General features: G+C 36.3%; 1 pseudogene; it reads right to left on the minus strand.

Moving 5' to 3' along the window:
* Positions 1-1866: 1866 nt before the first annotated feature.
* On the minus strand, positions 1867-1984 carry LOC114477348 (uncharacterized; annotated as a pseudogene).
* Positions 1985-13851: the final 11867 nt, after the last annotated feature.

Consider the following 13851-nt stretch of genomic DNA (forward strand, 5'->3'; position numbering starts at 1 on the left):
ATGGCACTGAGTGAGTTAAACAATGTTTAATGATAAATTCATATGATTTTTTATTTAATTTTTATTGCTCATAATTCGAATGCCATCAGAGACATTGCAATATCTCTAACCATTTTTTACAAGCAGAATACTTTCACTATCTTGGCTATAGCACAAGTGCATTCACTGTCACCTTTTCTACTTTTGTTTACATGTGGATTGTAATTGATCAGTGTGTGATCAGTTCCACTTTCTGGACAATCCATGTCTTCCTGTTAGATGCGCTCTATGTATTCAAACGGTTAAGCAATATAAACATTATAGGTTGTTCTTATAATAAAATCAAACTTTGCAATATATGGATGTGTGGCATTTAAAAGCTTGGATACATTTAGCTTGGCCTATAGGATTATTGGTGTGTTAACAAGCAGCTAACAATACGTGTACCTGATTTTTTTTTTTTTTTACTATCTTATACCTGCACAAAAAAACTGATATTCCTAACAGAACAACAATGCCGTTACGGTACGACTGATAAAACTCCTCACAACTATTTATGCACGTTGTTGCCAAAAGTATCGGAAAGTCTTTATAAGTGTGGACATACAGACATCACATTTTTGATATAGAGTTGAACCACAGGGCATGAAAATGGGACACCTCATTAAAGTGTTAATACAAAGATGGAAGCATAAAATTGTCCAAAATGTATCATGCTGAATTTTAAAATGTTCATTTTAATGGGTGACTTCATTTTACACAATGTAGTCAAATGAACATTGTTTTCTTGGGATTAAAAACATAAGATTTAAACAATCTTTACTGCTATCTGAAATTGTTATGGTCTGTAAAGATTTCGTATTTTCTCAGCCTATTCTGACTGTTCTGTGATGCTGAGATATTTGCACTGGTACTACTACACTGTAAACCTGAATAAGTTACCAGAACTAAAAAAAATTGAGGCAATCGATTGCCTCAATTTTTTAAAAGTTGATAAACTTAAAAAGTCAACATTTTTCTAGAACTTAAAATGTTGGATGACTGGCTACCTGTACTTTTTGATAACAGTTAAATTAAAGTGCTATATGAATTAAGTTTATTTTTAAATTATCCATATTTGAAATAACAGGACATAATCATTCTTAGCATGTAATTACTTAATTCTTTTTAGTTGTATTTAAGTTGTGTTTTTAAGTTATGCTTACTTATAAATATAGTTTACTCAGAATTATTTAAAATAACTCAGAAAGGGAGAACATGTTAAACCAAACTTGACATAATTTAGTAGAACTTTTTCTATAACTTTGAATATAAACTACTGTTACTTAATCTATTTAATTACTTTGAACATTTGAGTTCACAGTGTAGCAGGGAATCAGTGACTATTCAATAACATGCAAATGTCATGATAGAATATATGGTATTATTCCAGTGGTTCCCAAACCTTTTCTACTGTGCCCCCCTTTGAAGAATTAAGAAACTCTCAGGGAGCCCCCATCGCGACAAAAAACTAAAATAAGAAATGGATAAAAAAACAAAAAACCTGACCTGTTTCTAAGCATAAAAATTTGAGTATTCTTCTTCAAATCTCATAAAATCAACATAAAATTTGAAGTCACATATTTTAGAACAGTAATAACAATGCATCAATTTTATATAGCGCTTTTTTGGACAATCAAAGTCGCTTTACAGAATTAAGGAATTATTCTTTCACTCCACACTTAGTGGTGGTAAACTACTATTGTAGCCACAGCTGCCCTGGGGCAGACTGACGAAAGCAAGGCTGCCATAGTGCGCCATCGGCCCCTCAGACAACCACCAACACTCACTCATACTAGGCAATGTGGGTAAAGTGCCTTGCCCAAGGACACAATGACAGATACCACTCCACTGTGGCACCTGGAATTCTCCGTGGTCTCCCATCCACCTACTAACCAGGCCCAGACCTGCTTAGCTTCTGAAATCTAACGGGATCGGGCAATGACAGGCTGGTATGGCCACAAAATAAAGCTTTTTATTAATAAATTGCCAAATAAAAAGCATTTTCTATCTTTCATACCCAAGGTTCAGCAAGTCCATTCTAGTGCCCCCTTCCCCCCCACGTCATGACGTCACGCCCCATTCCCCCCCCCCAGTTTGGGAACCACTGGATTAATAAATCATTTAGACATTTCCTCGTTCCTTTGACAGAAATGTGCCATGGAACAAACTATATATATATATATATATATATACAGACTCTGGACTGAAAAGCCATGTGACGTGTGAGGCGGACACGTTTAAAGACGTTCTCACAGTGTCAGCTGATCTTCCTGTTTGACCTTGTTGGAATCGAGGTTGTTTTTAATATAAGTGGCTCTGCAGCCAAGTGCACCTAATAAAATTGTAATCATAGCATTTCAGGAGAATTGTATGACAACACTGGCTCAAGTATACTGTATGTGGATATTCAGATTAATATGGTAGCTGTATATCTGTGTGAGTGTGTGTTAAACATTCTTAAGTGCCTATTTTGTATTTTTTGATTTTATTTTGATTGATTTTTTTTAACTATGCTGTAAGTCTTCCAGAACATAGATCATTGTGCATCTTTATTTTGTAGCAACTTTCTATTTACTATTATTTGTGTCACTCATTCAAAGTCAGTCCTATTGTGCCATAACAGCAGGTAATTAGTCATCTCTCCTAAGATTTTCTGTATATAATAAACATTAATAACTGTATGATACTTGAAATAGCTGGGCTTATATAATGAAATGTGATTGTTCCATGATTTATTCTTCAATACACCCATTGGACAAACACGTTTTTTCTATGTGTCAATGCACCACATCTGCACATTTGTCCTAAAATGGTAATTTTGTTACATGTAACTGAATAAAACAGACACGTCAGCGGTTTTGTCTTGTGGTTGTGTTTGAACTGGAGTCTGAAAAAGCTGAAAAAACAAACATTTTATTACTTTATGATTAAAACGAAAGAATAAAGCAGTTTCCATTTTGTTGTAACCATGTCTTCATTAAGCGACTGCACTAACTCTAAACTGGTCTGTTGTTAATTGGCGTCAGTTCACAAAGATAATTATATCTCATGAAAACAAGATATTTAAGGCAAGTTCAACCTTACTTTATACAATAGTGACAAGAACATGCACCTGTCCTGTAAATGAGCTTTAGAAATCCAGGAGCGTGACGCTGGATGTCAGCCAATCAGAGATCTTTCTACCAACAGAGTGATCCATGAAGCTGTTTCGGGCATTAATATTGGCTGCTCGTCAAAAGAAGTCTATGCGCGTTGACGATCTGAGAGTAGTAAAAGTCCCCTGGCAGATGTTCCAGCAGAAGTCTCCATCACAGCAAAGCAAGAGGAAAAAGGATGACCGAGATGGAGAAGCAACAGAATAAAGGCACAAACGTGTTCAGGAGGAACTGACTCCACAGAGGTTCCTCTGACTTGGTATGTGCAGAGGACTGCGCGCGATCCGCTTTCAGTCCCTGCGCAGTCTTCCCAGCATCCTGAGTCAGAGAGAGAGAGTGATAACAGACAGGATAAATCGCTTGTAAACCTAAAAAGCATTATCTAAGGTGAAGAGAGCAGATTCATTTGCATTTTGGATGTGGAGTGTGTTGCTAAGAGCTCCACAGTTGTGCATGTTCATGCAAGTGTTCACAAGAAGACCAACAAGTGCCGTTCGGGAGGGGAGGGGGGAGTGTGGAGCATTTCACGATTCTACATATTTCAGCTTTAAGGCCCGAACTCGAATTAAACGGATCTCTCTTCCAGCCTGAACCCGTTACAGTCCGACACTGTTCAAACCTCACATGTAGAATGATCTGAAGCGAGTTATTTTAGTAACTCAGCTTTATTTACTAGTCACTCGTTCTGCATCCAACTATAAACATGACAAGCAGCTTCATGTGATGCTACACGCTACGAACTGGTTTATTTGTTCCAAAAAGCATGTGCTAACACTGCTGTAACACACTGTTCAGAGAGCTGCTCTCTACTGACAGGACACAGCTCCACAACGAGTCATTAATGCATTTCTTTGCATAATTTATTCATGTACCAGAGGACAGCCTTCCATTCACCTTCTTCGGCAGCCATTTTTCTGTCTTACTCTAATTTAAAAACATCACCTGACGGTACTTTTACTGCGCAGCAACTGAGCCGAGTCTAACCAGTGGTTTAGCACCCTTTATTTGAGATCTTAGTAAATCAGCCCCTTGGACTTTCTCTGATTTTGAAGTTTAAAAACCTAGTTTAAAACTATTTTGAACAGATTTGAAGGATTCATGAAAACCCTGCAGTTCATTTGTAAATGTATCTTTTTTTGTAAGCCAGTGGATGTTTGAATTTGCTTCAATACACTTGAAAAGCTAATGCTGGCAATAAGTTGTAGGGTTTTGTGGCTCAAAGGAAATACTAACTCGACTATTCTGCGTAACCTTTCCTTGTAGGAATGAGAGCAGTTTTAGAAGCTGAATATGAAATTAAAAAGTACCTTAAACGCATACTTAAGGAGGTTGACATGTTTGACAAACTGTAACGTAGTGTCCCAAAGTACCTTATTCATGCTAATGACAGACATTGACAGTGTAATGTCAGCCTTATGTATAAGACTTCAAGTGCTACCCTCCAGTGCCAACTCAAGAGTGAATTGATATTTTGATTTTTTTTAAAAATGATAATATAATTATAAATTATTTATTTTTCCGTTTCCGATAGCCTACAGTACCTATAGGTTTGAAAGTGTGAGCATTTTTTGCTTTTCATAGCCCAAATGACTAAACATCACTATTTCCTGGTACGGCACAGTCTCACTCTGCTGTAATGCAGGAGGAGGCCACGCCCTCTCCCAAAAGCACATTGCTGCTCTGCCTCTGGCCCGATAGCGTGTTTTTATGTGTTTGCTCATGCGCAGTCATTTCCCCAAGATGACAACCATTTACGTAAACAGGCAGCTCTCTATGCTGCCTTTGGACGTAACCGTGCTATGCTAAATGCTATACATATGTTCAGAGTGCATTAGTGAATTGATACAGCTTCGTTGCTGCTTCGTTCTCTAGCTAGTGGGCAGAATGTAACACTAGTGGCAGGGGGACAGCGGTAGAGACAATAGAGAAACTTTCTTTTGAGGAAAAACGACAGCTTTTAAAAGATGGGAGACCAACACCTGAGTCGTATTCCATAAAACGGGTTATGTTCAAACTCTGAGTATGTTCAGGCTCAAATGAGGGAAACTCTGAGTATCCCGTTCCTCAGTGCAAGGTATGTTCTTCTTTGAGTATGTTACCATAGCAACATTGTCTGTGAACTAAACCTGGTCACTGGCAGGTTTTATCAAAAAAAAAAACCCTGGGTTTCTCCATGGCTCCGCCCACCTGAAGACCGTTTCTGAACACTTTAATGAACCTTGACACTTTTCTCTGAAACACATCAGTACCATCACACACCACAAACGTGCTCACATCATTACTAATGTTGTGTTGCTTTACATTTATTTATTTTTATTAAAACAAACTGTAGTTTTCTTTGTAACATTGTGGATGCAGGGCATGAAGTGAAAGACACAGAGGTTGATCTGCATTAAAACATCTACTGACGTCTGTAGTAAAGTTCCCTGGATACAAACCTGTGGACAATGACAAATGAAATGAATGTACATTGAAGACTCAGTTGTTGTTTCATACTGGACAATACAGGTACAACATATGGTGGTGTAGTGAATTATGACACCGCTCTTAGAAACATAGGCTTCTGGATTCACGTCCAGTTTCAGTCCTTTTTTTATCACATATTTTTTGGACGTTGAGATGACTCTAGCTACAATATTACATTCAAAATTATAACAAATGATGAGATATCAAGCAGCAGTCACTGTCTTTATATCCAGTGTAACGGGAGGGCTCTCTATGCAGCCATCATATGCTGCTGCTACGTCTCCCCAGACACATTTTATTCATATTATTCCCCACTCGTCACGTCACTGAAGTGATAAAGTGATGAAGCGATCAAACAGCATGACTAATCATGGGTGATTTAAGCCACTATAGTCACTGAAGGTGCATTCAGTGTGAACACCTTTAGAACAGGTTCATAATCCTCAAACATCGGCTTATTTCACCCATCCGGGTGAATAAATCACTCTCTTCCGGGTGGTTGCCATGGTAGTTTGTGTAATTGTCGATCCATGATGATGGCTTTTTATCTCGCGCATGCACGTAACTAACCCAAGGTTTACATACTCAGGATTGATTGACCCATTTCATACCAGCTGTAATAAAATCATATACAGAGTTTGGATAGACTCAGAGTTTGTTAACCCTCCTTTATGGAATTCCCCTCTGAGCTACCAGACCTTCAGCAAAGGTAAAGTCAGAACATTGTTCGTATTTTCCACAGTGAATGGTAGGAATGGCTTTGTGGATGAGCCTCACTGAGGCTATTCTGAGTTGTTGTTGTTATTGTTGTTGTTGTCATATTCTCCGTGTTTCTGTGTTTCCAACACAAACAATGGAAGCGCTGTCGTGTCATGAGATATATTTTGTTGGGAGAGTATGGAAGCTATATTGAATAATTGCTTATGTTTCTTTAATGGTGTTTTACGATATTGATTTTGTTAGATGCTAAATGCTTGTTCATGTGGATCTTGTTGGGGGTTTTTTTTATTATGAATTTTATATTTTGATAAGTGCATTGAGATGACTTTGTTGTGCGCTATGCAAATAAAGTTGAATTTAATTGAATTAACACTTGCCAGCAGAAACATATGGAACTGTCATTGGTGTTGACATTGGTGTTCTCAATTTGCAACACCCTGCCTACCCAACCCTTGTGCTTACGGCACGTCATGTTACCCTCCTTTTAAATAATTTCAGTAAGAGTCGCATTAATACGTTTCCATTATTACTTATCTCATTCATCCAGAAAAACAAAGAGGTTGTTGAAGTAAAAGTAATATTTTACATTAAAAAGTTTCTAATAGTAAAACATACTGAAGCTCGCTTTTGTGTAGCCCACCTCACAGTGAGGATGAGTCATTGTTTTATGGAAAAATAATAAAAACACTAAAAAGGCAGCTTTTAAAATGGTGCCTTTTACACTTGAGATGACAGAATATTTAGTTTTTCGCTTCATTTACGCAATGATTCCATGTTATTTACTATATTGTAAAATACTCTTTAACACATATTTGCGAAATTTGAGATAAAGACTACATTAAGGACAGCCCATTCTGAATAAGTGACCATCACTGTATGCTTCTTTATGTAATATTGGCTTAATAATCCTACCATCACCACAGGATCTCATTCTGGATTTGGCCCCCGGGCGAGTTTAACACATGTGGTCTAAAGAATATCTGACAACAGGAAAGTAGCGCAAGTCGAATTGTTGAGCAAAACATCAAATAAACAGAGTCACTGAGGGACTTTGACCTCAGACCACCTTCTGTTAAGAACACCACATCAGCAGTTTCCCAAGTGATGACTCAGCAACTTGTCTCTGACTGGGTAAAGACTTGTCACAAAACATCGAATGTCATTTTATCTTTTGAGAGCACCGATCACACATGAAGGCAGAGAGCATGTGCCAAGGACTTTCCATACAGTTAATGTAATGGAACTGCCGTTACATGTGATACTTGGTTTATTTAACATACCTCTAAACGTTATATAACATTTAATGGGACTTCAACCTATTTATTTATCTTTTAGCACACACGGTCCTGTCTGTGTGTATGAGTGTATGGGGCGACCATGACTCAAGTGGTAAAGGGTCTGTCTTTGGTTTGGGAGGATGGGGGTTCAAAGTGTCCTTGAGCAAGACACTGAACCCTAAATTACTCCCAGTGGTTGGCTCGTGCCTTTCATGGACACTAGTCATGTTTAGATGCCCACATCTTATAGAGAACTATCACTGTTAGCCTTGCCAATAGTAGGTTTAGTGAGATATTAGCAAAATGTAGCAAGATAGTGGGTCACTTTAAACACAGCCCTGCTAATACAGAGGAACTACAACAGGAACAAACTGGGGCAAGAAAGAGAGCCATTTATACTGGATGTTTCCACAAGGTGGAATTCAACGCTTCAAATGATCACTCGTCTACTAAAGAATCAAGAAGCTGTTGTTGCTGCTTTAGACAGAAGCACAAGCTGGTCATGTCAACTCCATCAGAGCTGTAAAACTCCAAAAGCTGGCATCTCTCCTTGAGATATGTAGGTAAATAAAAACTATTTTTAATGGGATTTATTGTTACTGTTTCTGTATAATTTACTCTTATTTTGTAGATTAATCATTTCTTTCTTGAACTGTCATCTGCAGTTTTGTGACTGAGCTCCTTGAAGGTGAGAAATATGTCTAATGTTCAGTAGTTTTTCCTGCTCTCTGCCACCTGTACCACAACATGGAGACCTCTGATGAGGACACAGCCTCCATGGTGAAATTCAAGACTGCCTTCGTGTTCAACCCATGCTTTAAGGATTTAAAGTGTCGTTCAAGAGGAGAAAGAGAAGAGGTTTGGACCAGCCTTGAAGCTCTGCTGCAGGAACGGCGTAAAGATACCACCACCACACAGGAGCCAGCGAGGAAAAAGATCCTCTCTTCCTTGTCTTCAGACTCTGATTCAGATGAGGAAGCCCTGTGTAACAGGGCCCTGACTTTGTACAAAGCTGAATCCACCATCAGTGAAACAAACTGCCCTCTACAGTGGTGGTCCAGTCGAGCAGAGACCCACCCACAGCAGTCTGTCCTGGCCCACAACTTTCTGACTAGCTCTACCACTTCTGTCCCATGTGTGAGGCTGTTCTCACTTTCAGGTCACATAGTGACAAAAAATATCTTCCTTGAGCTCTGATAATGTGAACTGACTACTTTGTCTGAGCTGAAGGATAAGAAATAGGCCTGAAGGTGTTGTGAGGCTGATGGGTGTTATTTTTTGCACTACAATGTTTATCTAGTACTGTTATTTAGTACTTGGAGTTTCAAAGAGATTTAGGCCAAATGACCGTTTATATTTCAAATTTAACTTGAATTAAAAAAAAAAAAAAACACTTTATGTTGATTAGTTTTTTTTCTGTTTTGTTTTTTTTTTCACCATTTCTAGCCAACACTGCTGTGAAAAGTACATAATGTAATTGAAATGGCACTTTTACTTAGATTTGTTAATATTTTCTACAATTGTGACATTAAAATTATTTGAGTTTACTGTATTTTTGTCTGTGTTTATTATTTGAGTCATTCATTCACTAAAATCCATTCAGATTGAAAAGTGTTGCTTTTTAGGGCAAATATAGTTATGCACTTAAAATGTGATTAATTTAGATTATTAATTACAAAGCCCCAAGTTAATAAGATTAATTTTTTAGGGGTGGGACTTATACACAGTGATGGGAGGGTTACTTTTACAAAGTAATTTGGTACAATTACAAGTTACCTGTTAAAAAATAGAATCAGTAACTTACTCTAAGTATCTCTATATTAAAGTAATGTAACTGATTACTTTTGGATTACTTCAACACCAAATATGCAAATAAAGACAGAAAATGATAGAATACGTGTAACCTGCTCACTGTATTATTTTAGACAGACATAAAATCACCTTCTATAGTCACACTGTATTAAAGGGAATGTTTTAGTTTAACATAGACTGGGAGAAACCACAGTAGTTTAAATACATAAGGTTATCAATCAATTTACTCAATAATTATGAAAAATTCAGTTTATTCATTGACCAAGTTAATAGACCATTGTTACGGCAGAATTTGCGGTTGACCTCATTTGGAGACATGATTTATTGCTCTGGTTGAATGATGGAGTCCAGTCGGAGCATTGATGATTTTATAAAAAAATTTATTATAAACTAAGTAAAAAAAAGGACAAAGATGGAACAAAGTGGAACAAAAATTAGTGACCGTCCGGGCGGACGTCCGATGATCGAGAGAGAGACAATTCTGACACATCACGTATATCCCTGCTCAGTCCCCCCTCCCTCCTCCCCCCCCGGGAGATAAGGATAGAGAGAGAAGGAGGAGGGAAGGACAGCGGGTGAAAAGAGAGACAGTTTCTCCTTTGGGTCAAAACAACAAGTTCCGTTATCTGCTGGTTGTCATGGGAGTGGAGGTGTGTGCGTTTATGTGTTCGTGTGTGTGAATTGATGTGTATGTGTGCTATGTGAGTGTGTGTAAGCATGTGAGTGTGTGCACAGAGAATGCCTACGCATCTGGCCTTGAGGTTGTTTTGGGGAACATATCATGTGCTTTGGACAAGGCGGTCTGACCCAGAGTGAAAAGCAAAGTTGAAGACACAATGGAAAGTTACACCCCAAGGCTTAAGGATTAAAATATATGAGTAAATATATTATTAAGCATAACTAATAATTTCGCCACAACACCATACAATAACATGATTATTGAATTGTATAAAATAAATGTTATTGTTACAGCTTTGTAATATATGTAAAACAAAAAAGCACCACCTGAAAGTGGTGTCAGATAATTCTATATTTATAGTTACAAAGATTATATACACAACATAGCAACAATTATTATTAACATGCTCCAATGTTAACTATAACTTATTTTGTCTACACTGGTGTCAGCATGTACAACAACTGTGTTTGTGTTTATTATTTAAATGGTAAATGTACTTGATTTATATAGAGCTTTATCCCTACAATGAAATTCTCAAAGCACTTTACATATCAGCTCATTCACCCATTCACACTCACATTCACACAAAAAAGGGACTAAACTGACTAAACCTCATCAAACCAACCAAGTCCCCATTATTCACAGAATGAACAAAGAGCTGTGCAAAAGGCTCAATATTTAACATTTAATAACTCAGCTTCATTTATTAATATAAGTGTTTTATATAACAAAAACAAATCTACAACACCACCTTTATTATTAACAAAAACACATGTCTGTTAATTGTAACATTTGAGCATCATGAGGTACATTTAACAAACACTAAAGAACTAATCAAATGTAATGGTAAGTGCTTCTTTTGTTTAGCTAAGCAGACATTAAATTGCTGTTTTCATGGTACAAATCCCTTTTGTGAGAGTTAGTAACAAGTTGTGCCAGCTCAGACATTTTTATATTGAATTGTATTATTATTATTATTATAACCAGATTTCTATTTGACATAGTGAAAGTATAGAATAAAGTTGCATAAGATTTTAATTTGTAAAAAATTTTTTTTATTATTATTATTATTATTTATTATTGTTTTTTTTTATTTTTATTTTTTTTAATTTATCAATTACTAGACATTTCAGGCAACTCCATTTAAACTCCAAGCGAGCACACCTAAGGTCACGACCCCAATGTTGAAAAATGCGTGGGAACAAACCTGCCGAAGCTAAAATTAAATGAATAAATAAATGCACGTTTAAAAAAAATGACAAAGGAAAATTTTAAATTAAATACAAATAAATAAATATAAATGGGGAAAAATACAAAAGTAAAAATATAATTTAGAATATAAATACATCATTGAATAAATGCATGCAAAAAATATTGTTAAAAAATTAAATCAAATAGATTGATAAATATAAGTGGAAAATAAAAAAAAAAACACAAATATAATTTATATACTTTTATTTTTTAATTTGTATTCATTTAATCATGTATTTTATACATATAAAACATTTACATTTTTTGTTTTGTTTTTATTTTTACTTTTATTCTTTTATTTATTTATTTTTAATTTTGGCAGGTTTGGTCCTCCATAGAAAAACACTGGCCAAACGTCAGTGGTGCGTTCATAGTCCGTGGGAAACCGGGGGATTGCTATGAATTTTACGCATGTTTCACCTTTCGTGAATTATTTCATTCTTATAGTTCATATAAAACGTTAAGATATCCATTATTTATGTATTGCTCACAAATAAAAAACAAAAATAGACTGTGTATTTTTAAAAACGTTTTTTTTTTTTAAAGTTTTTACGTAAAGTTGCGTGACGTCGTAGACATGGAAACGAGTTGGATGCGGCATTTAAATTCACCTGCTGAACTTCAACGTTCTTAGCGAGCAGCGAGAGACGTTGAGAAGAGAGCTGTGAGCATCTGTGAGCATCTTTGAGCTGAGAAAGGAGAGAAAAACTCTACAAAACACTGAGAAAAGTCATCAGAAGACCTCTACACGACCAGAAGAAGAACTTCAGACCAGGACCAGAACTTCAGAAAAAGGACTTATAAGATGACGAGACCAGAAAAGTGAACCATGGCCCTGCGCATGGCTCAAGGTAAGACACGTTTTAATTATTCTCACCTGATAGGCCTTATTTCATCATTTTAGCACTGAAAAGTTAAACATATATTATGATTTATAATCTATAGGTCTGTCTAAATCAGGTTCAGGGCCTGAGACGTTTATATTTTATATTATAAGCCGACAGAAAATGGTTTTAACATAACGAAAATCAAGAAATGCTGATTTGTCATGTGTTACTTTGACTTTTGTAATAATTTTACTCTGATGTGACACTTTTAGTGAGCGTTTGGGCTGTTCCGACTGTTTTGCTGAGGTGTAATTATTTATTTAAAAACAAAAAGTAGATTTATTTAAGTCCTGTACTGACTGAGGTAGATTTAATGTAAATTTGTACTTTAGTTCATAAATAATTTAAAGTCGAGTTTCACTTCATATTTTTCTAGATAAAATTGATACTGAACTATTTGTTTTGGTTTGTTTTTGAAGCAGCCAATGAGGTGGGTGAAATGTAGTTACCATGGATACTGTTTGCATTGTTTGTGCTTGAATATTTACTTCATTTATTTACGGATACAAACTTTATTTCCTACATTGATTACTTTCTTAAAATGTCTCCTTATTTAAATTCATATGGTTTATTTTTCCCCCTCTTATTAGGGGGCCAAGCCCGCGGGACCTTTGGTGGTTGGGTCCAGACCACCCCGTGTACCTTGGACGCAAAAATTCACATATGTTCGCCAGCAGGTGGCGCTTTAACAAAGGTCGACGCGTTTTGGCCAATAACTCCCACACCATTTGTTGCAAATTTAAAACCTTCATATCCACAGATTCCTTGAATAGCGCTGAATCACCTGGGCTAGGCCACGCCCATTTCCGCCAAACTTTTCTCGGAGCAAAATCTCAATAACTGGAAAACCTACTTTTTCGAACTCCGGGGAGCTACAAATAACGAATATTTATATCTCTTAAATGGCGAGACCAATTTTTAACAGATTTGGTGGGTATGATCTTGGGTCCTTCCTGAGGTGATATCTCAAAGTTATTCAAATTGTGTTAGATACCTCATTACATGTATAGGTCAAAATATTAATATTTAGGCATTTTTTATTTAAATATAATAATACCAAGTAAATGTTATAAATCCACTGGGTTACTATGCAAAAACAGTGTATCACAGATGACATATTTAATTTTTTTGTTTTGGTACAGATGGCGAGGGCAGTGATGGAAGCCTTTCCTGCGTTACCAGTTATGTCTTTTGGGACATCCAAAAAGGAGATGGGTTGTGAGAGGAGGACATTTGCACTTTCGATACTCAGTGCTTCAGGTTTGTTTTATCATTTCTTCTATATATTTTCACTGTTCTTTAAGTGAAGGTACACTGAAAAAAGAGAAACATTGCTGTTGTTCATTCAATATGTTTTTTGCAATTGGCTTCAGTAAATAAATTAAATTGTCCTGTACAATTTAAACAATACAGATAGAGTCATGTGAGATAATTAAAAAAATTTGATTGGTGTAATTGTGTATCAACATGTGTTATTTACAATAGTTAAATTGACCTAATGAACATTTGTTTATTGAGGGCTCCTTGCGCATGCGTCGTGTCATGTTAGAACCTCCAATAGGGGGCAGCACTGAAAACGGGAT

The sequence above is a fragment of the Gouania willdenowi genome, chromosome 15 (genome assembly GCF_900634775.1).
Source record: "Gouania willdenowi chromosome 15, fGouWil2.1, whole genome shotgun sequence".
NCBI classification, from domain to species: Eukaryota; Metazoa; Chordata; class Actinopteri; order Blenniiformes; family Gobiesocidae; genus Gouania; species Gouania willdenowi.